Below are 27,202 nucleotides of genomic sequence, written 5' to 3' on the forward strand. Positions count from 1 at the left end.
TTCAGAATGTCTAACTGCGGTTTGATGAATCATGGCTTTAAAATTTGCTCTAGGGTGGGGGAGAGGGGGAGGGAGATTCGCAGGGAATGGCGTGGTCCTGTCAGAACTTAAGTAAAAGATAATACCATGCCTTTTCTTGAAATACCAGTATTTTTCTTTCATAGGCAGTTTGAGTTTAATGTGACCCATGCTGGAAACTGAAACATAAGCTCTTAAAAATAAACACAGAAGCTTTTTTTTTTTTTTTCCAAGTTATTCATTTCACTTTAAGGGAAAATGGTAGAAAAGTCACTCTCCCCCCTCCCACCTCCTCCCCGCCCCCACCCTTGGCCCATGGGAGGGCACTCGGGTGTGCTTAAAATACTTATGTCTTGAAGATGCTGCAGTGCTTAATAATTTATGTAAAGTTATTTCAGCTACTGAAACATACCATTCTTTATTTCTGTTGGTCTCATGAAAGCTCAGGAAAAACTGTAAGACTGATTTCTAGCGCAAGGCATTCTCTGCCTTTGAGCTTCTCTCTGTGGAAATTCTATTCGTATTTTTAGACACAGCTCAAAAGCTAATCCTCTACAGCATAAGTTCAAATCTCTACAGAAAGGAGTGCTGCTTCTCAGGAAAGCAAACAGCACATTTGTTGGACCTTGAATACAGAATCATTTTAATTGAATGCTTAGTATACCTATTTTTAAAAATAATTTTATTTATTTATTTATGGATTTTTGGCTGTGCAGGGTCTTCATTGCTTCTTGGGCTTTTCTCCATCGTGGTCAGTGGAGATGACTCTCTAGTTTCAGAGCATGGGCTTTTCTTGTTGTGGAGCCTGGCTCTAGAGCACAAGCTCAGTGGTTGTGGTACACAGACTTAGTTGCTTTGTGGCACGTGGGATCCGCCTACACCAGGGATTGAACCCATTTCACCTGCGTTGTCAGGCAGATTCTTTACCTCCGAGCCACCAGGCGAGCCCCTAGTGTACCTATTTTTGTATTGTTTCTCTCACCTACTAGATCAAGTTTCTTCAGGATGCATTCTTATTCAGCCTCAAATTGTCCACAGGGTTTTCCACATTGTAGGGGCACACACACTAACAATCAAACATTTATTCAATTACTTAGCAGAATGAGTCAGCCCTATAGTCACTATGTGTGAGCCTTCCAACAGATGTTAGCAATCTCTTGTACTAGGTCCTCTTCCAAGCACTGGGGCTTGGTGAAACACAAGCCAAAATCTACCATCCTTACAAAACTGACATTTTAATGACACTCGTTGTATTATGTCAGAGAACCTACTCCAAAAAGAAAACTTACACTTTCTGTCTCTATAGAATTTTTAAATAGTCTACTCATTAATAGTGGAGACTTTGAAACTGCACTTTTGCCTTATGAGGTAACTGCAGGCAACAGATCATGTTTGGAAGGTTGTCTGATAGTTTAGGTTGGTCTCTTATAAACATAGCCAGTATCTTTGATTTTTTAAAAAAAGCTAGAGTACATTGATAACATAAGGCAATGAAAATTAAAGCTTTGAAAGCATCTAAATTCAATTCTCTGCCCTCTGTGGACACACTGTGAAGAAATCACATCTACCCCTCCATAGAAGGGATCAGAAAGAGTTATGACAAAAGAGAACTTTGAAAAAGGCAGGATCAGCACTGTGTCCAAGGGTGAAAGTCAAATTCAAGAGGAAGTGCTTGTCCCACATTGGCCAATAGAAGCAGAAGCACAGAGAGGAGGATTAGAAGACACACCAACTAAAGCTAATCATGGTAGCTCTTAACAGTAGAGAAGCAAAAGGCCAGACTCTTCAAATCTGTGTAAAGGGCCAGAACAGGATGGATGGTATTAAGCAAGCAAGCAAAGTCGCTCAGTCGTGTCCGACTCTTTGCAACCCCATGGGCCGTGGCCTACCTAGCTCCTCCGTCCATGGGATTTTCCAGGCAAGAATACTGGAGTGAGTTGCCATTTCCTTCTCCAGGGGATCTTCCCCACCCAGGGATTGAACCCAGGTCCCCCACATTGCAGGCAGACGCTTTACCCTCTGAGCCACCAGGGAAGCCCCATGGATGGTATTAAGGAATTATTAATACTTACTGAGCTCTTGCAGGTAAGAGTGCTAAGTCGCCTCAGTTGTGTCCGACTCTTTGCAACCCCATGGACTGTAGCCCACCAGGCTCCTCTGTCCATAGGATTTCCCAGGCAAGAGTACTGGAGTGGGTTGTCGTTTGCTTCTCCAGGGGATCTTCCTGACCCAGGGATCAAACCCACATCTCTTGCATCTCCTGCACTGCAAGCAGGTTCTTTACCACTAGCACCACCTGGGAAGCTCTCTGGGTAAAAGTGAGGAGGCTTTACTGAGGAAGAGGGGAGAAGCAGGTTCAAGACACAGAGGGAAGATCTTGACAAGGTAAGCACTGTGGAAACCTCAGCAACTTGCCAGGGGAAAATAGCATTAGAAGTAAAGAAAGCTTTTCAACTAGTTTGTGGTCTTTTTATAAGTAAATTAATGTCTCTTTCATATAAATAGTATCTGTGGTATTGTTGATTTGTGCTGTTACATATAAGTCCCCTGGATAAGTCAGGTTTGCTAGTGCAAACACTAAACTACAACAAGCTCAGTCAGAATGGGGAAAATAGAAGAGGAGAGGATTAGGTTTCTCAAGAACAGATCTAGCCCTCAGACTCTTAGAACTAGAAATTTGCAAGTTGTTTGAAGTTTCTTTTTTCTCTCTTATCTCTGCATTAATCAGACCAGCTTTTCTCCTAATGGTGGGAAACTTGACAGACAACATTCTTGTCCTTCACACTTCTCATCACTTGTCTATCAAAGAAGCATTGCTTCTGTCTCAGTGTTGGGGAAAATTACTGGAAGGGTGGCTATTGGCATACTTTGGATCAGTCACTTATTTCTGAAGCCAACTACAGTGGTCAGAGAGTTAATTTACTGTGGCTGAAAGACCTACCTAGAACCAATTGGTTGATTTTACCCAAAAGAAGGCAGGGTTAATCTTAGCATCAGTAAGAATGTTTCTCAGACAAAGCAATAAATGTCCACAGCATTCTTTCAGGGAGGAAATCCACTGTTTTCCTCAGTGTCTCCACTTTTATTGTCTGGAAAGTTTTAAAATACTTAACTTTTAGCCTAAAATGTATTGCCTTTATTTTTCCCCTTGGTATAGCTGGATAAACGTCTTCTATAGTCTATATAGTGATTTATGGATAATAGGAACTTTTAAATGTAAGTAAAATTTTTGTACATTTTTGTACAAAAAAATCAAATCCTACTTTCAGTATAAATAGCATTAAAGTTATTTAATTCTTTAAGCATTTGATATTTCTACAAATACGTTATAAGTTTGTGATCAGTGCCACGAACAAATAAGGCCTATTTTCTTTTTACAATTGTCGTAAAACCTCATTTCATTTATTCTTTATTGTAGTGAACTATTGTGAAGGTGAGGAAAATATAGGCCGTATCAATGTACGCCTGCCAACATGCCCTTTTTGTTGTTCTTTCATTTCTGTTACTCTGGTCACAAGCCTTATATGGTACATCACTATTTGCAGAGTCCATTATGGAATTCTCTCATTTTAATCATGGTTGACTGCCATATACTTTCTCATGTATGTGTGCTCACTCATTCAGTCATGTTCACCTCTTTGCACCTCTTTTTTTTTTTTTTCTTTGCACCTCTTTTACCTAGGGACTGTAGCCCACCAGGCTCCTCTGTCCATGGGATTTTTTTCAGGCAAGAATACTGGAGTAGGTTGCCATTTCCTTCTCCAGGGGACCTTGCCAACCCGTGGATTGAACCCAAGTCTCCTGCTTGGGAGGTGGATTCTTTACCACTGAGCCACTAATCTGGGTTATAATATTTAAGTTTCCTTTAAAAGAAAAGCAAAATCTAAAATAAAAGCATTTGTTTTGTTTCAAGAAATAAAGATGTTTTTCCTTTATAAAAAAAAAAGCAACCATTTTATAAAGATTGCTATCTTGCTTTTCTTTATTTTATATATATTATATATATGATATAAAAATGATATAATATTATTTTAGTTATTATTGAGAGCGTTAACCAACATCTGTCATTTTTAGTCTTATTTTTCTCCTAATGGTTGATCTTTTCATTTTACTTTTTTGATGCCCAAAGGTAATGAACCACTATCATATATATTCATAGATTATAATTGTACTATTATAAAGGAAAATGAGGATTTCAGGTAGAAATCTCTCTGCGGAAGAAAATGTATATGTGTGTATATATTATATATATTCTGTCAGTGCTAAGAATATACATATATGTGTGTGTGTATATATACATATATATATGAAGTAAAATAATAGAACAATTTCTATTTTTAATTGACCCGTTGAAGTAACTGCCATGTTCATTAAAAGCCTGTTGTTGCCCTGGCTCTGTACCTGTCCTTCAGATAAAATCTTATTTTGCAGTCTCAGGAAGAAACTCTTTCCTTCAGTATCTTTTCTGGGGGAAAAGGCAGAACATGTTTTATAAAGTAAAAATATAAGAGTTTCATCTCTTGGTTTAATGTCTAAAAGACCTAAAAAAGTGAAGATAATGCAATGGTTAAATATTATTTTTGCTTGTTTTATTTTATTTTTCCCTTCTGTTCTTCAGTCAAGAACTAAAACCCTGAAGGTTGCCTCTTCCTCTCCCATTCCGTCCTCAGCTTCACATGTATCCTCGGCCAAACCAGACCAATTTCTCTACCATTTAATACAAATAATCTCTGTTCCGGCTCGTGCACAATTGCTTATTCTGTTTCCAGTAAAGACACTCCCCTTTTCCCCCATAAATCTTTGCATTCTTTAAAGTGCAGCTGAAACCTACAGTATGTACTCCTTAACTTTCTAGTTCATTCCTTTGAGTAAACAATCATACTCTTGTTTATATTAGTACTTAATAGTTCCTTAGTCTTAGAAACTTCTTTAGAGAGCCAACAGACTTTTCAAAGCTTCTTTAATTTAAACCTTAAAAAGATACAGTTAGAAATTATTTTTCTGTTGATAAAAGTGAGGTGAGGCTCACAGGATTTCTTTTTTTTTTTTCTTCTAAAAGAAAAGTGAATTGTGACAATATTTGAACTTTGTTTAAGACTACAAATGACGTTCCTGCCTACCACAAACAGCATAGTTCGCAGTAGTTGTTCCAATTGTTATTCACATGTTCCCATTCAGAATTAGGAGGAAAAATGAGAAAAATCAAACTATGACTTAAGAGGAAGATGGAACTGAATTCCTTTTTAAAGAATTTGGTATGAATATACAATTACTTGTGTGGTTTTCTGTGTAATTGTGTGTTTTATATCTATCTTCCCTAACAGATTATAAGTTCCCTGATTTATTTCTTATTAGTTCCACTCCTCAGCACAGTGCCTGGACTACAACACGCACTTAATAAGTTCTTGTTAAAGGAATAGTGAATGATAAGATATCTCTATATTAGAAAGAGCTCATTTGTCTTAGGAATTCTTTAATAATAAGGTATCAAACAGAACAATCTGTTTGACTTTCTGTGATTGGAAAGCTGTTAATCTTTTGAGCTCAAAGGAAATCTACTAGCCCTGCTTGAACAGAATGAAGGTGAACCCATACTTACTGTTAAATAATACAACACAGGTGCTGTGACTGAGTAACAGATATGGACAGTTTTTATCTCTGAGGTCAATTCTAGTGTCAGTTTCTATTTTCTAACATTCTTTTTTCTCCCTTCATTTTAAAATGAATTTTTGTTTACTGTTAATGACATGATGATAGTAATGAAGAATGGCTTTCTTCCCCAATAACCCATTGTAGACTCATCATTAACTAACAAAATTTGGAGCAAATAGAATGGGATTTAGAAGGATATCTAAGTAAGGAAAAAAAATATTATTTGTGTATAATTTTTAAAAACAGAACTGGAAGGTAAAGGAGGATGGAGAGGAACATTCTAAGGGTGAAGCTCACTGAGAGAATTAAGGATGAAAGAAGCTCTGTTAATACTCCCCCGACTTTAAGTTCCTGAGTAAATAAATCCTTTACACAGTACCAGTGTAGAGTTGTCTGAAACTGAATAAGTAAGGAGGGAATTCAGTCCATCATGGTAAACCTGAATTAAGACTCATTTCTTTAATACTCTGGCTATTGCTGATATTAAGTACATCTCTGACCAATCAACAGGATTTATCTACCCATGATTCTGAACTTTGAAACGTAAAACTTTATATGGCTTTGTCCCTAGGTGGGCAGGTGGCAGAGTAATGGTACCATTGTGTTTATTTATGGTTGACTAGCTGAATCCTAGTGGTTTAAGACTGAGGCTCAACAGAAACCAATCTATAGGACACTCTCAGGCACTACTGATATTCCTGAGACAAGCTTGAATTTTCCATTTGCCTCAAATGGAAACCAAGGAGAGTGGAGAGGTGTTTCATAGCCCCAGTAGAAATGCTTTACATCCCTATCACAATGCTTTATCATTTAAGTTTTACAACACTGAATTGGTTCCATTCTGCTGTAACACAAATGTGTAAGTGTGTCTGCATGTGTGGGCATCTGTGTCTGTGTGTGTGTTTAACACTTACTCAATGTCTGGGTTCCTAGATAGCAGTTAACTTCAATTTTCTCAGTATTTTTGACAATGATAATGGACAGCGTTTCCTTTGGAAAAAGTTTGAACACATTGGAATAGTGGACTCCGCTATAGGATCTGGCTCAGAGGGAACTGTAGTTATCATGTTATATTCATCTTGCCCTCATTCTTGCATAGATACTTAGTTTTCACCAAGACTAATAAGGCAAATGTTGATTCAGAAAGGTACATTTACTTTTGGTCATTATTCAGTTTAAATTATTCATTTTACCTAGAAAATACATTAGAATGGTACTTACTAAAACCAGAAACATAAATAATTCACCATATTTATAAGACAGCTCAGATAAGGTGCTTCAAACCACTTTGTTGGTTTAAGTGGAATATTTAAAATACTTATAGCTAGGCATATATATTATGTTGCTTATGTTTGAGTATGTATTTTAAAGTTGTCTTCATGCCAAGAATCATGTTACTGTTCAAATGAAGTGTATGATTGAGCATCTAGAATCTTATCTTCTGACTGTGCTTGATTCTTGACAAAGCCATCATGTGGGCAGGGATATTAAAAAAGTGCCTAGAGCTTTCTTTTCAATCATGTAACTATAAAGTCTTTTAAGTGAGAGAGATGGAAGTGAAATCCCAGCTGCTACACCCATCAGGGGTGAAATTTTCTATTGGTTTTACACTTCAGGGCTTGCAAAACTTTTTTCACATATATTTATTTCATCCACATAATTATATTGTGAGAAAGATTGGGCAGGTAATATTGCACATATTTCAAAACTGAAATGCACTGAAATTGAGATTAAGTTAAAGTGAATAATTAATAGAGGAGTCAGGACTTGAATCTAGATTTATAGTGCAGATCACAATGCCCAATTTGACTTAGCTATTTGGAGGCATAAAATTATCTACAATTCTAAATTAAAGACTGACAAAAATTTAGAAAGACAATTTTTGATTGACAATAAAATAAAAACATAAGACTGGAATGTGAGGGCTGTAGTGACTACAAACCTACACATACACCTACCATGTAATACTGATAGACCTACAGGCATCCACTTTGTTTCCCTTCTTTAGGAGGGTGGGGAACCTCAAAAGGACACTCATGTTTCTAACTACTACATCATTATTCAATTTCCTGTATGATTCTTGAAAAACCAGCTCTTCTGGAGTTAGCACTCATGGCATGTTCATACTCTTCAAAGTTTTTTTTTTTCCTTTTTGAAACTTTTGTTCTTCTCAGTAATTTTTCATACTTGACATTTGAGACAAAGCTGAGTGATGAAATAATGAGATGGTTTGATTCATTCTTTGTCTTTATAATGAAAAGAATGCAGTGCAAAGGCACCATACATGCCTAGTTTTTGTCCACTAAAAATCTTTTCTCTGCGTTGATTGCTCTTGAACTTCACTGTTTTTCTTGATTTTCTTTGACTTTGTCTCTGAAGTTCTTTTATCCTTGAATTACATCTTACCTTTCAGTTTTTAGGTTGGAATTTTCTTTCATTATATCTTGGATCCTATGTCATGAAATCATTGAAATACTTGGGTTCCAATTTTCTTAGAGTTCCTTAGAAATAAATATATAAGCTGACTCTCCAAACAATTTTCTTTGATTTTTTATTTCAAATAAGTTATAATCCCCACAAAACTGTCAAGAATACGTTTTATTGATTACAACAAATGTAATACACAATGTCATTATTTCATCTTCAAAACAAACCAACCAGAAAACTACAGAAGCATAATATAAATCAAAAGCATAGATATCATGATTTACTTTGATTTCACAGGTATTGGAGAATAATCCAACTAAAATAAACTTCAAAATACTCTGCCACTTTGTATGTGCAATATATTTAAATAACTGATGATATTTTGGATTGGAATTTATGTTTCATTCAGCTTTCTAGTAATTTATAAAGTTTCTTTTTTGGGGGTATTTCTTTTCATTTTTTTCTTTTTATTTTTTTATTGAAGGATAATTGCTTTACAGAATTTTGTTGTTTTCTGTCAAACCTCAACATGAATCAGTCATAGGTATACATATATCTCCTCCCTTTTGAACCTCCCTCCCATCTCTCTTCCCACCCCACCCCTCTAGGTTGATACAGAGCCCTTGTTTGAGTTTCCTGAGCCATACAGCAAATTCCCGTTGGTTATCTATTTTACATATGGTAATGTTAGCTTCCATATTACTCTTTTCATACATCTCACCCTCTTCTCCCCTCTCCCCATGTCCATAAGTCTGTTCTCTATGTCTATTTCTCCACTGCTGCCCTGTAAATAAGTTCTTCAGTACCATTCTTCTAGATTCTGTATATATGTGTTAGAATATGCTCTTTATCTTTCTCTTTCTGACTCACTTCACACTATATAATAGGTTCTAGGTTCATCCACCTCATCAGAACTGACACAAATGCATTCCTTCCTTTGGATGAGTAATATTCCATTGTGTATATGTACCACAAATTCTTTATCCATTTATCTGTCGATGGATATCTAGGTTGCTTCCATGTTCTAGCTATTGTAAATAGTGCTTCAGTGAACAATGGGATACACGTGTCTTTTTCAATTTTGGTTTCCTCAGGGTATATGCCTCAGAGTGGGATTGCTGGGTCATATGGTAGTTTTATTTCTAGTTTTTTTTAAGAAATCTCCATACCATCTCCCATAGTGGCTGTATCAATTTGCATTCCCACCAATAGTGCAAAGGTGTTCCCTTTTTTCCACACCCTCTCCAGCATTTATTGTTTGTAGACTTTTTGCTGATGGGCATTCTGACTTGTGTGAGATGATACCTCATTGCAGTTTTGATTTGCATTTCTCTAATAATGAGCTATGTTGAGCATATTTTCATGTGATTGTTAGCCATTGTTAGTATGTCTTCTTTGGAGAAATGTCTGTTTAGGTCTTTTCCCCACTTTTTGATTGGGTTGTTTGTTTTTCTGGCATTGAGTTGTATGAGTTGCTTGTATATTTTGGAAATTAATCCTTCATCAGTTGTTTCGTTTGCTATTATTTTCTCCCATCCCGAGTGTTGTCTTTTCACCTTGCTTATAGTTTCCTTTGCTGTGCAAAAGCTTTTAAGTTTAATCAGGTCCCACTTGCTTACTTTTGATTTTATTTCCATTACTGTAGGAGGTGGGTCATAGAGGATCTTGCTTTAATTTAGGTCATCAAGTGTTCTGCCTATATCTTCCTCTAAGATTTTTATAGTTTCTGGTCTTACATTTAGGTCTTTAATCCATTTTGAGTTTATCTTTGTGTATAGTGTTAGGAAGTGTTCTAATTTCATTCTTTTACATGTAGCTGTCCAGTTTTCCCAGCATCATTTATTGAAGAGGCTGTCTTTGCCACATTGTATATTTTTGCCTCCTTTGTCAAAAATAAGGTACCCATAGGTGCATGTGTTTATTTCTTGGCTTTCTATCTTGTTCCATTGGTCTATATTTCTGCTTTTGTGCCAGTACCATACTGTCTTTATGACTGTAGCTTTGCAGTATAATCTGAAGTCATGAAGGTTGATTCCTCTAGTTCCATTCTTCTTTCTCAAGACTGCTTTGGCTATTCGGGATCTTTTGTGTTTCCATGTGAATTGTGAAATTTTTTGTTCTAGTTCTGTGAAAAATGCCTTTGGTAATTTGATAGGGATCACGTTGAATCTGTAGATTGCATTTGGTAGTATAGCCATTTTCACAATATTGATTCTTCCTATCTAGGAACATGGAATATCTCTCTATCTGTTTATGTCATCTTTGATTTTTTTTTCCTTCGTGTCTTATAATTTTCTGTGTACAGTTCTTTCATCTCCTTGGGTAAGTTTATCCATAGATATTTAATTCTTTTTGTTGCAATGGTGAATGGGATTGATTCCTTAATTTCTCTTTCTGATTTTTCATTGTTAGCATATAGAAATGCAAGTGATCTCTGTGTATTGATTTTGTATCCTGCAACTTGCTAAATTCACTGATTAGCTCTAGTAATTTTCTGATACTATCTTTAGGCTTTTCAATGTACAGTATCATGTCATCTGCAAACAGTGAGAGCTTTACTTCTTTTCTGATCTGGATTCTCATATCAGACAAAATAGACCTTAGATAAAGAATATTACAAGAGATAAGGAAAGACACTACATAATGATCAAGGGATCAATCCAAGAGGAAGACATAGCAATTGTAAATATCCAACATAGGAGCATGTCAATACATATTGAAAGTAAGACAATAATAGTAGTAAACTTTAACACCCCACTCACACTAATGGACAGATGATCAAAATAGGAAATTAATAAGGAAACACGTCTTGAATGATACATTAGATGAGATGGATCTTATTGATATCTTCAGGACATTCCATCCAAATGCAGAAGAGCAGACCTTCTTCTTAAGTGCACATGGAACATTCTCCAGGATAGACCACATCTTGGGTCACAAATCAAACCTCAGCAAATGTAAGAAAATTGAAATCATATCAAACATCTTCTCTGACCACAATGCTATGAGACTATTTATCAATTATAAGAAAAAAAGTGTAAGAAACACAAACACATGGAGATTAAACATCACGTTTCTAAATAATCAACAGGTTGCTGAAGAAATCAAAAGGGAAATCAAAACATTTCTAGAAACAAATGACAACGAAAACATGACAACTCAAAACCTATGGGATGCAGCAAAAGCACCTCTAAGAGGGAAATTTATAGCAATACAATCCTACCTCAAGAAACAAAAAAGATCAAATAGACAACCTAACTTTACACCTAAAACATCTGGAAAAAGAAGGGAAAAAAATTAGTAGAAGAAAGGAAGTCACAAAGATCTGAGCAGAAATAAGTGAAAGAGAAATGAAACAATAAATAGTAAAGATTAATAAAACTAAAAGCTGGTTATTTGAGAAGATAAACAAAATTGACAAGCCTTTAGCCAGACTCATTAAGAAAAAAAGAGAGAAGAATCAAATCAACAAAATTAGAAATGAAAAAGGACAGGTTACAACAGATAATGCAGAAATACAAAAGATTATAAGAGACTATTATGAACAACTATATGACAATAAAATGGATAACCTGGAAAAAATGGATAGATTCTTAGAGAAGTTCAATCTTCCAAGACTGAATCAGAAAGAGATAGAAATTATGAACAACCCAATCACAAGCACTGAAATTGAAGCTGTGATCAAAAATCTCCCAAAAAACGAAAGCCCAGGACCAGATGGCTTCAGAGAAGAATTCTATCAAACATTAAGAGAAGAGCTAATGACTATCCTTCTAAAACTCTTTCAAAAATTGCAGAGGAAGGAATACTTCCAAACTCATTCTATGAGGCCACCATCACCCTGATACCAAAACCAGATGAAGACAACATGAAAAAAGAAAACTACAGGCCAGTATCACTGATGAACATAGATGCAAAAGTCCTCAACAAAATTTTAGCAAACAGAATTCAGCAACACATCAAAAAGCTCATACACCATGATCGAGTTGGGTTTATTCCAGGAATGCAAGGATTCTTCAATATATGCAAATCAATCAATGTGGTACACCATATTAACAAGTTGAATGATAAAAACCATATGATAATCTCAATAGATGCAGAAAAAGCCTTTGACAAAATTCAGCACCTATTTATGATTAAAACCCTTCAGAAAATGGGCATAGAAGGAACCTACCTCAACATGGTAAAGGCTATATATAAGCCTACAGCAAACATTATTCTCAATGGTGAAAAACTGAAAGCATTCCCCCTAAGGTCAGGAAGAAGACAAGGGTGTCCACTTTCACCACTATTATTCAACATAGTTTTGGAAGTCCTAGCTATAGCAATCAGAGTAGAAAGCTTTATGATGTATTTTGCTTCCATTGATGATGTGAATGATTGGGGAAAATATTAAAAATTCCAACTTAAAGACTTTCCTGATTGTTGAAGAGCAAAAAATAAATGATTTGATTTTCATCATTCTCAAAGTACCCATCTTAGATTTTTTTGAAGTATCATCAAGATGATGACTAACCCACACCAAAAAAAAAAAAAAAAAAGTCCTTACACTTTCTACAGATTTGAGCTTAAAATATAGCAATGATTTTTAAGAAACGAAGTTTAGGAAACCCTGTATTTCTTCTTAGAGAAATAAATTTGTGAAAGAAAAATGATCAACTAATCTACCATGAATTTATCACTTTCAAATGAGAGAAGATTCAGAAACTTTTGATGGGTCATCAGTAAATGTTTTCCTGCTAAGACCGTGATGATTGGCTAATATTTCAGCACAATTTTGGGTAGAGGAGCAATGCAATTAAGACATGTTCTAGGAAATATTCTGTACTATTTCACATGATACTTAGTTAATGCTAGGATGACATTACTTCTTTCTGAGAATATGACAAGACCTATGAGGAAACAGGGAGTATCGACTGAAAGGTACCTCTTGAAAGTATTTGGATTATGGACAGTTACCTCAGCTGTCAGGGACACCGAAAGCTGCTTTGATGAGCAAGAGGCAGAACATATCCTGAGTACAAATAGGGAGGCTTGCTACAACTGGTTCATCAGGGTGGGGCCATAAGAGTCAATCAAGGAAAAAACTACATCATACATAAAATGCAAACATCGAGCCAATTGTTGGCCAGAGTCCTGACAGAGTCCTTAATAGGAGTACTAAGAAATAAATACCTTGGCTCACCACAGAGTATACAATGTGAATCATAAGTACTCACTAGGTTAGCTAATTTGGATTGACTCTTTGTGGGTCATTTATTATTGATGGAGTTCCAAGTATAGAGGTTATTCTATTTTTTACTGTTTTCTTTATGGGATTGGATGTACAGAAAACTTTACATATCCAGTAAATAACTTCACCTGAACTCTAGTGTGATGAAACATCGAGTTATGAAGGTCTTTTAATTAAACTATTTTATTCAAGCTATAATTTAAAACATTAGATTAAAACTGGAAATAGAGAAACAAAATGAATTTTTCACAAAAATAAAGCTTATAATTAAGTTTTAGAGAATTAGTCATTACAAAGTAAATCTACAGGTTACAGAGTAAAGCAGTGGTGTTAGGTGAAGATTTAAAGCTAGATATAATTAAACTACTTTGAATCATACCCATTTATTTCTCACTCTGCATTTTCTATATGTCTTATATGTAGAACATGAACATTTTCCAAAGAAAGACTCTTTTCCATCCAAAATCAGCTTTCATATTTTTTCTTCCTTCCCATTTTGCTTTAGCCCATCTTCAGTAATAAAGATAAAAGGTAACATTTATTGCTCACATTCACACTGTAGAGCGTTATACAAAAACTTTGTACCGTGTATTACCAGAGATAATTCTTAAAACCATCTGCAAACCAAATGCCAGTATTTTCCTTCCATTACAAGAGGCCTTCCATTGGTTAAAGAACTTGCCCACAGTCTGTATGTGAAAGAACATGAACTTAAACTGGGTCAATTATTTCCTAAACACCATTCTCTGAAAAGCTATGCCATAAGCAAGCCAAGTGCAAGCCTCTTCTCTATAGAACTTTCATTTTAATATAGTTTAGTCTTAAGTGTATTTCAAAAATTATGAGAAAATGAAATAAGCCAGAGGAGTAAAGCTTTATTTCACACACACACTTTTTTGTTGGTGTTTGTTTATTTATTTATTTTTTACCATGCCTTTTTACTTTTTAAACATTTTTTTAACTTTCCATTTTAACTGGTGTATAGTTGTTTTTTTTTTTTTTTTTACCATTCATAAAGAAGTTTTGGGGGGACTGACTATGTCATTTCTCTCGTCTTTAAAAGAGAGATGGTGTCAATGTCATTTACTTTTTGTATCCATGGATGTGGTGTGAAGATGATGTATTTAGAATGATAAGATGAAGAGAGTTCATCTTTATAAGAATTCACACCAGAGATTCTGGAATCTAATTACTGCAGAACAAATTTGAATTGCTATTTACTAGCTATATAAATTTTACCAAGTTTCTTAATCTTTCTGTGCCTCAATTTTCCATCTGTAAAATATACATAACAACTAGCATTCCATATAGCTGCTACTTGATTATATGAGAACAATTTGTGTAGAAAGTTTAGCAAAATATCTGGTAGATAGACATTTCTTAGAAAAAGGTTTATTTTCTTTGTCACAACAACCGAACAAAAGACTAGACCATAAAAATAAGAAGATGGCCTCTAGACCACACTAAGGAAGATGATTTTCCAAGATAAAAGTGACTTTTAAAATAAGACAAGTTTAGGTTTTCTTTTGGAAATGGTTGTTTTACCAGTTTGCATTTTTTTCAGAATGAAAAGGAAGTTATTTTAGAGAAAGAATTCATTTTTAGTACTGCTTTGATGTTCTCTGAACTTCTTTCTGTGTTTTGAGACACATGATTCAATTTTCCCAAGAATTTATTCCTTAAGGAAAATAGATTAGAAGGGATCTTAAGAAGCTGAAAGAAAACAAGTAAATTATTTATGATTGTGTTTCTCCTGATTGTGTTTGTGAGCTGCCATTCAGAACAAGCAAAATGTTTATCATTTTATTATCAGAAGCCTTTTTGTCATAAAAAAGGAATAAGGGAAGTTTTATAAATGATCTAATGAAAAACTCCAAAGAAAAAGAAGCAGGTTAGAAAATGTTTCCAATGATGCTTTAGAAGCAGAAATATTACTGATACTAGAAACCAAGGAGGAGAGAAAGACAACAAGGGTTTCTGAAGCTGTAATGTTTAATACTAGAAACTCAAGGAGATGCAAAGCCCAATGGCTGAAAGTGCTAAGCCTGTCACAGCATGTCTTTCTTTGGAGTCTGTAGCTGTCAAGGCACTTCCTTTGCTGGTTGCTATAGAAATAATTATAGTACAGGACGCTGAGAATTCAAAGCAGATGGATGTCAAAGTAGAAACGCTGTCATCTTTGTGTGTTTACTCTAATATCCTTAGGGTGAAAAAAGATAAAATTAAAGACAAAAAGCATCATTATTTGAATTGAAAATTAAGAGATATAGGTTTCATAGTTTAACGAAGTATTTCATTTCAGCACAAAACAGTTAAGTGAGGGCTATTCAGTGAAGCCTTTAGAGTGATCAGCAAATGCTAACAAAAATAGAAACCAAGGGTTCTTGTCAAGTAGGAGAATGTTTGATTTAAATCAAGAAACTGAGGATAAGTATATCTTTGAAAGGATTATATCATCCTGTAAGTGATCTCTTTTTAGGTTTGTAGTTATATGCCAGGATATCACTACCTTGAAAAAAATATTCAAAAAAACCAAAGCTATTTTTTTTGCTATCACCATATTAACTTTGATTCTTTCTTTCATTTTAATTTCCCCTGTTTAGATTTATCATATATAAAGGAGATATTATAAGATATAAATATATGTGTGCATATATGTACATTTGTGTGGGTATGTATATAGGTAGATAGATATTATTTCTATCCTGTTCTATCTTTTGATCTTTCTTTTAACCAGTATTATAGTATCTTGATTTTTAAAACTGATTTTTTAAATTTCTTGATATTCAATAGAGCAATCACAGTATCTTCTTCAAGTTTCTCTGGGCCAAGACATTTTGATAATTTTAAACACTTAGTCACATTTCCCATTTTGGCATGATAGTTTATGGAAGGATACTATGATAGCAATTATGGCTTTTTGATCATTACGAAATAGTAGATGACAGAGTTTACTAAAGGGCCTAAGTTCTAAGACCACATACTGGTTCTGCAGTGGCTATTCATTTCCTTTGACTCATCTGATGTTGAAAATTTGTAATTCCAGCTTGGAGAAAAAAACGCCTGAATGTAATCTACCTGTATACCCAAGTTAATCATTCCATAATTAATTCTCCTATTTAAGTTTATCTTCAGGATCTCAAGTAATTCTGCCAGTTAAGAAACTAAAATAAATGTATGAGTGTAGTAATATTTGCATTCTTATAAGCAGTGATAAACAGCTCCATTTCTAGTTCAAAATATGAAACGAATAAAATGCTAAATGGAAAATACTAAGAGTTGGACACAACTGAGTGACTGAACAAACAAATAAATTTTGTTAAACATGTGTGTGTGTATACTCAGTCATGTCTGACTCTTTGCAATCCCATTGACTGTAGCCTGCCAGGCCCCTCTGTTCATAGAATTTTCCAGGCAAGAATACTGGAGTGTGTTGCCATTTCCTACTCCAGGGGATCTTCCTTACCCACAGCCAAACACATCTCTTGAGTCTCCTCCACAGGCAGGTGGATTCTTTACCACTGCACCACCTGGAAACCCCTAATTAAAATTGAGTTAAACATAGAGCATTGTAATAAGTTCTGGTGTTTAAGAGTAATCCTGTTTGCAAGGGTCTAAGCATTGGGTTGAAAAATGGATTTTTCTTTATATATAAAAATTTCCACAACCAGTCAAGATCAAATATAGTAAAAGTTAAATGAACAATACAGCTGTATAGAGGAGGGAGTGACTACCAAGAGATGGAGGTCATTGGGAAAGGCTTTATTAAAGCCTTAAAAGAGGGTGGCACTCACACAAAGAAGTTGCAAAAGAGTAATGGTAAGAATCATTAGCCTGTATAAAGAAACTAGAAATGTGCATAGTGGGCTAGCTAATTTCAAATTATATAAATTTCAAATTATAGTGAATTATATACAAAATATGTAAAATGATATGGCAGAAATCTCTACAGTAACCCAGATGAGGAAGTGGCATTCCATGAAGACTGATGAAATCAGGCTTCTGTTCATCCAAATTTAATAATTTTTAATTATGTGTATCAAGCCATGCTCTTGTCAGCTGTCCATCTATTTTTCCTTTAGCAACATCTTGGTATATTAGTCATCACCATAGTGATGACTTAGTAGTTGATTATGACCTCTTCACCTCTCCTCTTCAGGAATCCTATCATTCCCACTGACTACAGGGAGCCCTGTTCTCTGATAATTATTGTCTGTCCTCAATCCTGGTGCAGTCACCACTGAGCTTCCTGACATGCCAGTACCTCCTTCACTAGCATGTTCCTCATAAGCTGGGTGATGAGAGCATTCTCTGGCCCTTCCAAAGAACTTAGCCATCTGGTGGGTACTCAACTGTTACACAATAGAGCCTTTGTAGCATGCTTACTTCTCTGAGCCTTTCGATCCCTTCCTCAAAGCTCTGCCAAGGGAGTTCTGTCATTTGCACTTAATTTAATGTGAGCCTTTTGTCCCCACAAGCCTCCAGTAACCATCTATCCCAACAGTGTTTTAGGACCGTTTCTAGGTGCTCTTGCCAGGGAGTTTTCAGTCATGGGAGAATCCTCCCTACTGGACAATTCTCCTTTATGGAGCTTATCTTTCATCATCCCTAACCCCCAAGCAAGTCCAGTGCTATCAAGATCAACTTCCTGGAATACTCTCTCCCACCCCACCTCTGATTTATTTTGCTATAATTAATCATGTCCTAAGGTTTCTTTGGTAAATAATTCCTTTTTGCCTCTAGCAGGAAAATACTTCCTTAGTTGGCCCATGTTGAGACTTGTTATAAGACTAGATGACAAGGGGGGGAAATGGGGTCAGATCCTGAAGAGAACAACTGTTATCCTCCAAGGCATTCATCTCAGTTGAGGTTTTGGTATGGTCTTCAGGCAAGAGAGGGCTTCCCCAGTGGCTCAGATGGTAAAGCATCTGTCTGCAACGCTGGAGACCCGGGTTTGATCCCTGGGTCAGGAAGATCCCCTGGAGAAGGAAATGGCAATCCACTCCAGAACTCTTGCCTGGAAAATCCCATGGACAGAGGAGCCTAGTAGGCTACAGTCCATGGGGTTGCAAAGAGTTGGACACGACTGAGCGACTTTACTTCAGGCAAGAGAAAGCTGCTGTTCTTCAGGAATACAAAGTAGACTATGCTTGCAGGTCCAGGGGTTCAGAGGAATCCGGGGGCCCTTATTCTGAGCACATCTATCTATATATCTCCATTCAATATCTTAGGGACTCCCTTCTTCCCTATCAGGGTTTTTATTTTAGCATAAAGACTTGTCAAAGCTGTGGATTCAGTTTTCATTAGTTCTACTATTTTTACAATAAAAAAGTATGTCTGAAATAATAGAAAATTTATATATTGCTTCTGCTTCCAGTTCTTCGCACAGAGCTCTAGAGCCTTGTAATTCCTAAGTGATAAAAGTACTAGGAGCATCTTTGGTTCTAATATTTGACCTTTGTGCTGACATGAGATCCTAAGTCCCTTGGAATTTATCCCTGGGTGATAGCAGTGTCTTGTGTTCTAATGAGGTGACTCTTGGTGGGCTCTTGGATGAGAATTGGTCACCAGAAAGAGCAAACCATGATTAGAGGCTTGGAATTCTGTTAGCCCCACTACCCATTCTCTGGGGGCTTCCCTGGTAACTCAGTCAGCAAAGAATCTGCCTGCATGCAGGAGACTGGGTTCGATCCTTGGGTTGGGAAGATACCCTGGGGAAGGAAATAGCAACTTACTCCAGTGTTCTTGCCTGGAGAATCCCAGGGACAGAGGAGCCTGGCAGATTACAGTCCATGGGGTCTCAAAGAGTCTGAAATGACTGGGCAACTAAGCATGCTCCCATTCTCTGGAGAGGGAAGAAGGACTGGAAATAGAGTTAATGATCAATCTTACCTATATGAAGAAGCCTCTATAAAGATCCCAATATTATGAGGTTTGGAGAGCTTCCCAGCTGGTGAACATGGGGAGTTGCTGGGAGAGTGACATGATATACCCAGAGAAGGCACGGAAGCTCTGCACTCCTTCCCGTGTACTTTTCCCATACACATTTCCATCTAGATGTTTATTGTATCCTTTATCATAGTCTTTGTTATATAGTAAATGATCAAACATAAATAAGTGTTTCCCTGAGTTCTTTTAGTTGTGTTTTGAGCAAATAATCAAATTCAAGGGGGAGGAGACCATGGGAACTTCAGATTTATAGCCCAGTTGAAAGAACGTTGGGGGCATCCTGAGCAACTACTAAGTGCGATTGTCATCTTAAGTGGGGAAAAGTCTTGTGGGACTGAACACTTAACTTGTAGGATCTGATGCTCTCTCCAGGTAAACAGTTATCTCGTAACTGAGATAAATTGTAGCACATCCAGCTGGTGTCAGAGAGAACTGCTTGGTGTGGGAGAAAAAACCCACACACCTGGTGTTGCAAGTGTCATAACTAATGTACACAAAAATATTGTAAAGTAATTAGCCTCCAAAATAAATGGAAAAAAAATACAGTGAGAAAAAAAAATTGCCATGGCTGAGCAGGACCTTTGGAGGTGGTCTCTGGATGTAAGTCCACCATCTTCCACCATCTCCCCAGATTGCCAGCTTTTCTGAATAAAGTACTTTTCTTCTTTTAAAAAAAAAAAGTGTGAAAAAAAGAGAGACACAGAGGAGAGGAGAGAAGAATGAGCTTCTTTCCCCCATACAATGCCTCGTCCAATCTCTATTTCAATCTGCCTTCTAGCCACAGAAACTGAGGATCTCTTTAAATGCTCCCACACAAACGTTCTAACTTCTTTTTCACAGTGCCCAGGTTGGTAATTGACTAATCTGAACCTGTCAGTTTTCTTCTTCATACCAACAGTAGCACCGAGCAACAACGAACACAGTCCTTATCATTACTGAGCCCTCCTTATCTTGGAAATGCTTAGAACTGTGCGTCAGTGCGTCTCCTATCATCTATTCCCATTCAGACTCAACAGTAGTGAAAATTATAGCAATTATAATGACAGAGTGAGCAGGTTTTAAACATGGTTTATCTCCAACAATGGGATTTCTATTACTATCTAGCTGGCAAGTGATCTAATTCCAAAATTGCTTCCTAAGAGTATGCTACCTGGGACCACGTCTGAAACTACATATTTCCAGTAGGGTTTCAGCATTAGATTCCTAGGGTCACCATAACAAAGTCTCACGAAATTTGTGGCATAAAGCAAGAGAAATTTGTTGTCAATTTCAAGAGGCTAGATATCTGAAAATCAAAGTGTTGGTGGGGTTGGTGTCTTCTAGGCACTCCTAGGAAGAATCTGTTCCAGGCCGGTCTCCTGGCTTCTGGTGGTTAATTAGAAATATTTGGCATTCCTTGGTGTATGGATACTTTACTCCAACCTCCTCATCTATCTTCACATGTTGTTCTCTCCTTTTATTTCTGTGGTCACATGACATTCTCCCTGTGTATCTCTGTCTCTTTGTGTTCAAGTTTCCCTCTTCTTATAAGGACTTATAAGTCATATTGGACTTAAGATCAATATTGCTCAGTATGACTTTGTCTTGACTTGAGCGCATATACAAAGATCCTATTTCTGAATAAGGTCACATTTACGCATCAGGATTTCAACATATCTTTTGGGGAGACACAGTTAAACCCTTAACAGTCCCAAGGACAAATAAAGACAAATCCTGTGATGAGAATTTGTGTGTAAGTGATTTATTAGGATATATTACCAAGAAAATATAGTACAAGAGGATGTGTTATCAAGCAGCACCAACTGAGGGTAACTTGCTCATTCTAGTCATGGAGTCCTGGGGATGGTATAAATCACAACTCAAGTGTCAGCAGAGACAAAGATGATTCTCTCTTGTGTACTCATTAGTCATTGGTTCAAAGCTATAGCTGGAGGAACATAAATTCCCAGGTATATTTATTCCGCTTGTAACAGGAAAAGTGTTATGATGGCTTGAAGATAGCTGTTATGTAATGATTTATGCGCCCCCCTCCCCAAACTCATATGTTGAAGTCTTAATTCCAAGTGATGCAGAATGTAACTGTATTTGAAGATAGGGCCTTTAAGGAGGTAATTAAGTTAAAATAAGGTCATGTGGTTAGACCCTAATCCAATATGACCAATGTCCTTATAAAAAGAGATTAGTACGCAGATGACACACAGACAGAAGGACAATGACCGTGTAAGGACACTCCGGAAAGACATAATAAGTGTTCTACTGAAACCTGGAACACATACTTTGTCAGTATCAGCTCTGAAAAATTACCCAGGTTTGTTTTTATACAATGGAGACAGAAACAAGTTTATATATGGACCTAGGAGATTCCTTTAGATGCATCTTGATATTTCTACATATGGTGATAACAATGAGTGGGTTAATCCAGTACAGGAGTAGGATGAGGGCAAAGTACCAACAGAGCATGGGTGCTTCAAGGTTGAAGAAATAGATCACTCCACAGAGTGATCAACCTAGACCACACACAATTTTAACCAAGGATGGGGAAATCTTGAATAGTTGTAGAGGAGTAAGAAGGGCCCTTAGTTGATGGTTGCTGTTGAAAACTCTGCTTCATTCGATATATCTTATATTCTGTTTTCATATTTGCACACACAAGGGACTTATCTCACAGTCCTAGAAAATACAATTCATAGCCAAGTTTGAGGAATTGTTATATGTAGTTGGGGAAATATATGAAACAAACACACAAATAGCAGAACCTCTTTGCCTCTCTAAAGGACAATTTCTAAGACTGTTATGCCCGATGTCCGAATCCCCGAGCGGGAAGAGAGAAGGCTACCAAGACAATACAACTCGCAAAAAGGGAAGTTTATTACTGTCTCGAGCCAGGGCTTTCTGCCACAAACATCACAGTGGTGCAGGGTCAGAAAAGCCCTGGCTCAAGCTTGGTACACAAATTTATAAGATATGCAAAAGCGGTTAGTAGCTGGCTTAAGCGGATTGGTTACATGTTTGCAAAGTAATTCTATCGGTACAGACTTTCGCGGGCTTTTCAGCTCTCCCTTTGTTCTTACTGGGCGCATATTGATTGGCTGGCTTCAGGTTACCTGATGGGGGTAGGGAATCTTACCATTTCGGGGGAAGCTAAAACTTAGGTCCAGGCCGCCCGTCATGGTATTAACTCTGGCAGCCTCACCATTCCCCCCTGTCTTCTTGTTCCTGTAGAGGAATCCTTCTCTTCATCCTGGGCTACCATCTGATATTGCTGCCTCAATACCATAATCTGAATGGTATTTAGACGTTCTTTAATAAATGACATTAGCCGGTTTAAAATACAAGGGCCAAATGTGAGTGTTAATAATAGCACTATAAGCGGGCCCAGGAGGGTGGAAACTAAGGTGGTCAGCCAGGGGGAGCGTTGAAACCAAGACTCAAACCATCCCTGCTGGGCCTCCCGTTCCCTCTTTCGTTGCGCCAGCCCTTCTCTTACTTTTGCCATAGATTCTCTTACCACTCCTGTATGGTCTGCATAGAAACAACATTCTTCTCCCAGAGCCGCGCAGACCCCACCCTGTTGGAGAAAAATCAAGTCCAATCCTCTCCTATTCTGCAAGACCACCTCAGACAAGGAAGTCAGAGACTTCTCTAAGTGGCTGATTGATTCTTCTATGCGAGTTATATCTTCATCTATGGCGGCTCGTAGGGAAGAAAACCCTTGGCCTTGCAGAGATAGTGAAGCTATTCCTGTCCCTGCTCCTGCCAGCCCAAGACTGAACAAGGCTGCCATGGTGATCGCACTGATTGGCTCTCTCTTTTGTCTTGGCAATTCTCGGTCCCAATGTGAGTACATAACCTCTTCAGAGTGGTATAAGATTTTTGGCATTACAGCAACCAGAACACAGAATTCTTGACTCTGGTTAAAAACCTTCACATTTAAACATGGGGTTAGCCCAGTATGTGAACAAATCCACCAGCCCCCAACCTCTGGCACAATCCAATTTTTTGCCATATAAGCGTAGGTTACTAATAGTCCGGGCACAGAGGGAAGTTTTATCACGTGGCACTGTGCCCAAACAGAGTCCCTGTCCCCAAACTTCATTCATTGTGAGACCAACCTTGCGTTCTTCCCATCGGCATGGGGTGGGTTCTGGCCTGAAGATAAGTAGTAAGAGACATTGAGGCCTATGGCCTCATAGAAGGGGGGGTGAAGATTATAACAAAGCCAACAGGACTGGGTTGCATTAGGGTTGGTATGGTTTAAGACCGTAAAGGCTGCATTCACTAAGGCCCATAGGGGGTCCTGAATTGCTGAGCTAATGGTAACAGCCAGAGGGCCAGGGGTTTCTGTCAGTTTGCCTCTGAGGCTAGGGGTAGAGGAGATGTTAAATGTTCCTGGCAAGCTTGGTCTGAAGGGGGTTGGCTTGGGGGTCGCCTTGTGCCCCTGTAATGCTTTGACCAGATTGGGACCTAAACTATGTACCTGCACCAGCTCAATAACCTGTTTAATGATTAAAAGCTCGCCTGGGTAGGGGCCGGGCCAATTTACGTGGAGCTGAAAACCCCAAGTCAGTCCTGAGGTCCAGCGGTTTTCTTTTTTTCGCCCGTTCCTGGTTAAATCGTACTCGTACCTGAGGCCCCTGGTGTCTACGGTCCTTGAAGGTGAAGCTAACTAGATTTGTTTCCGACATCCCACCTCTGGGGTCCATCACAAGAGATCACACAACTCCAGCTCCTGCAATAATAGCTTTCTATGCCACCACAGGTTTTCCAGTTAATTTTTACATAGCCCGGGCAAGCCCAAAACCCCAACCTATGGTTTTTTATCCCATCCCTATAGTACTTATCATAGAGACCGTCCTGCTGTGCGAAGAGGCTTGAGAGGTCGAAGTTCAGGTCCGGCCACCAGGTGTTTGGAGGGTGGATTCCTGAGGTCTCATTGAGCAGCTCATGAGTTTGCCCGTCGTTGAGTTTCCATGTGATCTTAGCAGGTTGATGGGGGTTATGACTGGTCGCTCCTGGGTCTATGAGAGCTGCCATCAGCAGGAGAATTAGGAGGTCTCCCAGCGGACAAGTTTCAGTTTCAAAGGATTTGACGGGTGAGGACTCGCCTTCCATTCTGCTCGCGCTTTTTCCTGTTCTTCCGATGTGGCTTGCCGCACGTGATTGCAATGAACCCAGGGTCCAATCCCGTCGACCTTGACAGCGGTAGGAGTGGTAAGGAGAACAACATAAGGGCCTTTCCATCTAGGTTCTAATACTTTAGATTGGTGTCGTTTTACCCAAACCCAATCACCTGGGCCAATATTATGTGAGGGGAGGGCCCTCTTGTTTTGGCCCTCATGTATCTCTCGAATCAATTTCCAAACATGGTTATGCACCTTACTTAATGCTATCAGAGTTTGCTGGAATTGTCCCAAAGTAGGGGGTGGCAGATATTTTCCTTTGAAAATAGGATACACAGGAGGGGGTCTTCCATACAGAATCTCAAAAGGAGTAAGATTCAGCTTATAAGGGGTGTTACGTGCCCGAAAGAGTGCAAAGGGGAGGAGGGTCACCCAGTCCCCGCCAGTCTCTATTGCCAACTTTGTCAAAGTTTCTTTTAGGGTCCGATTCATTCTCTCAACCTGTCCTGAGCTCTGGGGATTATATTCGCAATGTAACTTCCATTTCGTCCCCAGAGCTTGGGCCAGCCCTTGTACAATCTGGCTCACAAAGCAGGTCCATTATCAGAGCCCATAGTCACTGGCAGCCCATACCTAGGCACTATCTCCTCTAAGATCTTTTTAGCAACCACTATTGCTGTCTCTCCCTTAGTGGGGAAAGCTTCCACCCACCCCGAGAAGGTATCTACCAGTACCAACAGATAGCGGTACCCATACTTGCCTGGCCTTACCTCGGTGAAATCTATCTCCCAATGTTGCCCTGGCTTTTCCCCTCGGTACCTCGTTCCCGAGTGCTGCTTCTTCTCTGCCCTCATCAGCTGGCACGCTTTGCAGGCTTGAATTATCTCTCGTACAGTTACATTTTGACGAGGGAACCTCAGGCAGGCCATCTGGAGAAGTGTTAGGGTCTTTTTTTTCTCCCAAGTGTGTAGTTGTGTGTAGGTGTTCACACAGGTGACGACCCAGGGAGGCAGGCAAGATCAGGTTGTTGTTTTGGTCTCGGTACCATCCATCTTGGTCATCTTTCTGGAGGGTGGTATCCTTGTTGATCCAGGCGAGATCGGGGAGGGAATATTCGGGAACTGGTGGCAAGGTCCCCATACCAGGGGGTGGAAGTCCCACGGCTAATATGGGGGCGGCATAGTCCCGGCTAGCCGCTTCTCGAGCGGCCGCATCAGCAGCACGATTGCCCAGCGCCTTAGGGTCTTCTCCCTTCTGGTGACCGGGGACATGTACTATAGCTACTGCCCGGGGTAGTTGGACAGCTTCCAAGAGCCTGCGAATCTCAGGCAGATTTTTGACCTCTTTTCCCTCAGCTGTCCGAAATCCCCTTTCTTGGTATATGGGACCTTGAATATGGGCAGTGCTGAAAGCATATCGGCTGTCAGTAAAAATGGTGACTCTCTTCCCTTTGGCTTGCTCCAGAGCCTGTATTAGGGCAAGCAATTCTGCTTTTTGTGCAGAAGTGTTTGGGGGTAGTGTCTCAGCCCATATCGTCTGCCCTGAATCATCAACTATGGCTGCTCCCGCCTTCCTTTGCCCATCTTTCACATAACTGCTCCCATCGGTGAACCATACTAGCTCACTGTTGCTTAGGGGTACATCAGTTAAGTCTTTTCGTGCCGCCAGGGCCTCAGCCAGTATCTCACTGCAATCATGGAGAGGGCTGTCCTTCTCTGGGTTGGGTAGGAGCGTGGCCGGATTTAGGAAGCAAGGGGTCTGAAAACGCACCCGTGGGGCATCGAGTAGCAAGGCCTGGTAGTGTGTCAAGCGGGCATTGGAGATCCACTTACCCGGCGGCTGCTTTAAAACCCCTTCCACGGCGTGGGGGGTGTAAACCGAGAGTTGCTGTCCATACGTCAACTTGTCAGCGTCGCGGACGAGGAGGGCTGTAGCTGCAATGATGCGAAGGCAAGGGGGCCACCCAGCGGCCACCGGGTCTAATCGCTTCGAAAGGTATGCTACCGGCCGCTTCCATGGTCCCCATTGTTGAGTCAAGACCCCCTTTCCTATTCCTTGCTTTTCATCTATAAACAGCTGGAATGGCTTATTTGGGTTAGGCAGGGCAAGGGCTGGGGCTTCTAGTAGGGCCCGTCTGAGTGTCTGGAAAGCCTGTTTCATTGGCTCAGTCCAAGTCCACTTTGGGGTCTCTTTACTTCCCTCATATAAGGGCCGGGCCTTCTCAGCAAACCCCATAATCCACAGTCTGCAATATCCAACAGTCCCCAGAAACTCTCTCACCTGGCGGGGGTTTTTGGGCTCTGGTATCTGCAATATTGTTTCTTTCATGGCCTGGGTTAGCCACCTTTGCCCCTGCCTGATCTTATACCCCAAATAGGTGACCTCTTGCCGGGCTATTTGTGCCTTCTTTGCGCTAGCGTGATACCCCAAGATGCCTAGGGTCTGTAATAGGTCCCCAGTGGCACGGCTGCAAGCTTCCTCTGTGGTTCCAGCCAACATAAGGTCATCTACATGTTGTAGCAGAATGACCTCTGGGTGGCAAGCCCGATATTCGTAGAGGTCCTCACTCAGAGCCTCATTAAACAAGGTAGGGGAGTTCTTGAACCCCTGTGGGAGGCGGGTCCAAGTTAATTGTACTACTGGTTGGCCCTCCTCCTCAGTCCACTCAAAGGCAAATATCTCTTGGCTCTGGACTGCCAGGGGTAGGCTGAAAAAGGCATCCTTCAAGTCCAGCACAGTGTACCAAGTGTACTCAGGCAGTAAACTGCTCAGGAGGGTATACGGGTTAGGGACAGTTGGGTGT

At 39.0% G+C, this 27,202-nt stretch overlaps 1 protein-coding gene and 1 long non-coding RNA gene across 4 annotated transcripts in view; both read left to right on the plus strand.

The window, feature by feature from the left end:
• LOC122453369 (60S ribosomal protein L7-like) overlaps positions 1 to 27,202 on the plus strand; it is a 683,417-nt gene that overhangs the window by 265,219 nt on the left and 390,996 nt on the right. The window lies entirely within an intron of this gene.
• The window catches only part of LOC122453370, a 69,733-nt gene that overhangs the window by 505 nt on the left and 42,026 nt on the right, over positions 1 to 27,202 (plus strand). Inside the window, exon 1 of one of the 3 annotated variants that reach the window (XR_006273020.1) lies at positions 2,277 to 2,403. The exons of the other annotated variants lie outside the window; for them this stretch is intronic. This is a non-coding gene — a long non-coding RNA (uncharacterized LOC122453370). Of the gene's footprint in view, positions 1 to 2,276; positions 2,404 to 27,202 lie in introns of those variants that run through there. 3 annotated transcript variants of the gene reach the window in all.

This window comes from Cervus canadensis, chromosome 14 (assembly GCF_019320065.1).
Source record: "Cervus canadensis isolate Bull #8, Minnesota chromosome 14, ASM1932006v1, whole genome shotgun sequence".
In the NCBI taxonomy this organism is placed as follows: Eukaryota; Metazoa; Chordata; class Mammalia; order Artiodactyla; family Cervidae; genus Cervus; species Cervus canadensis.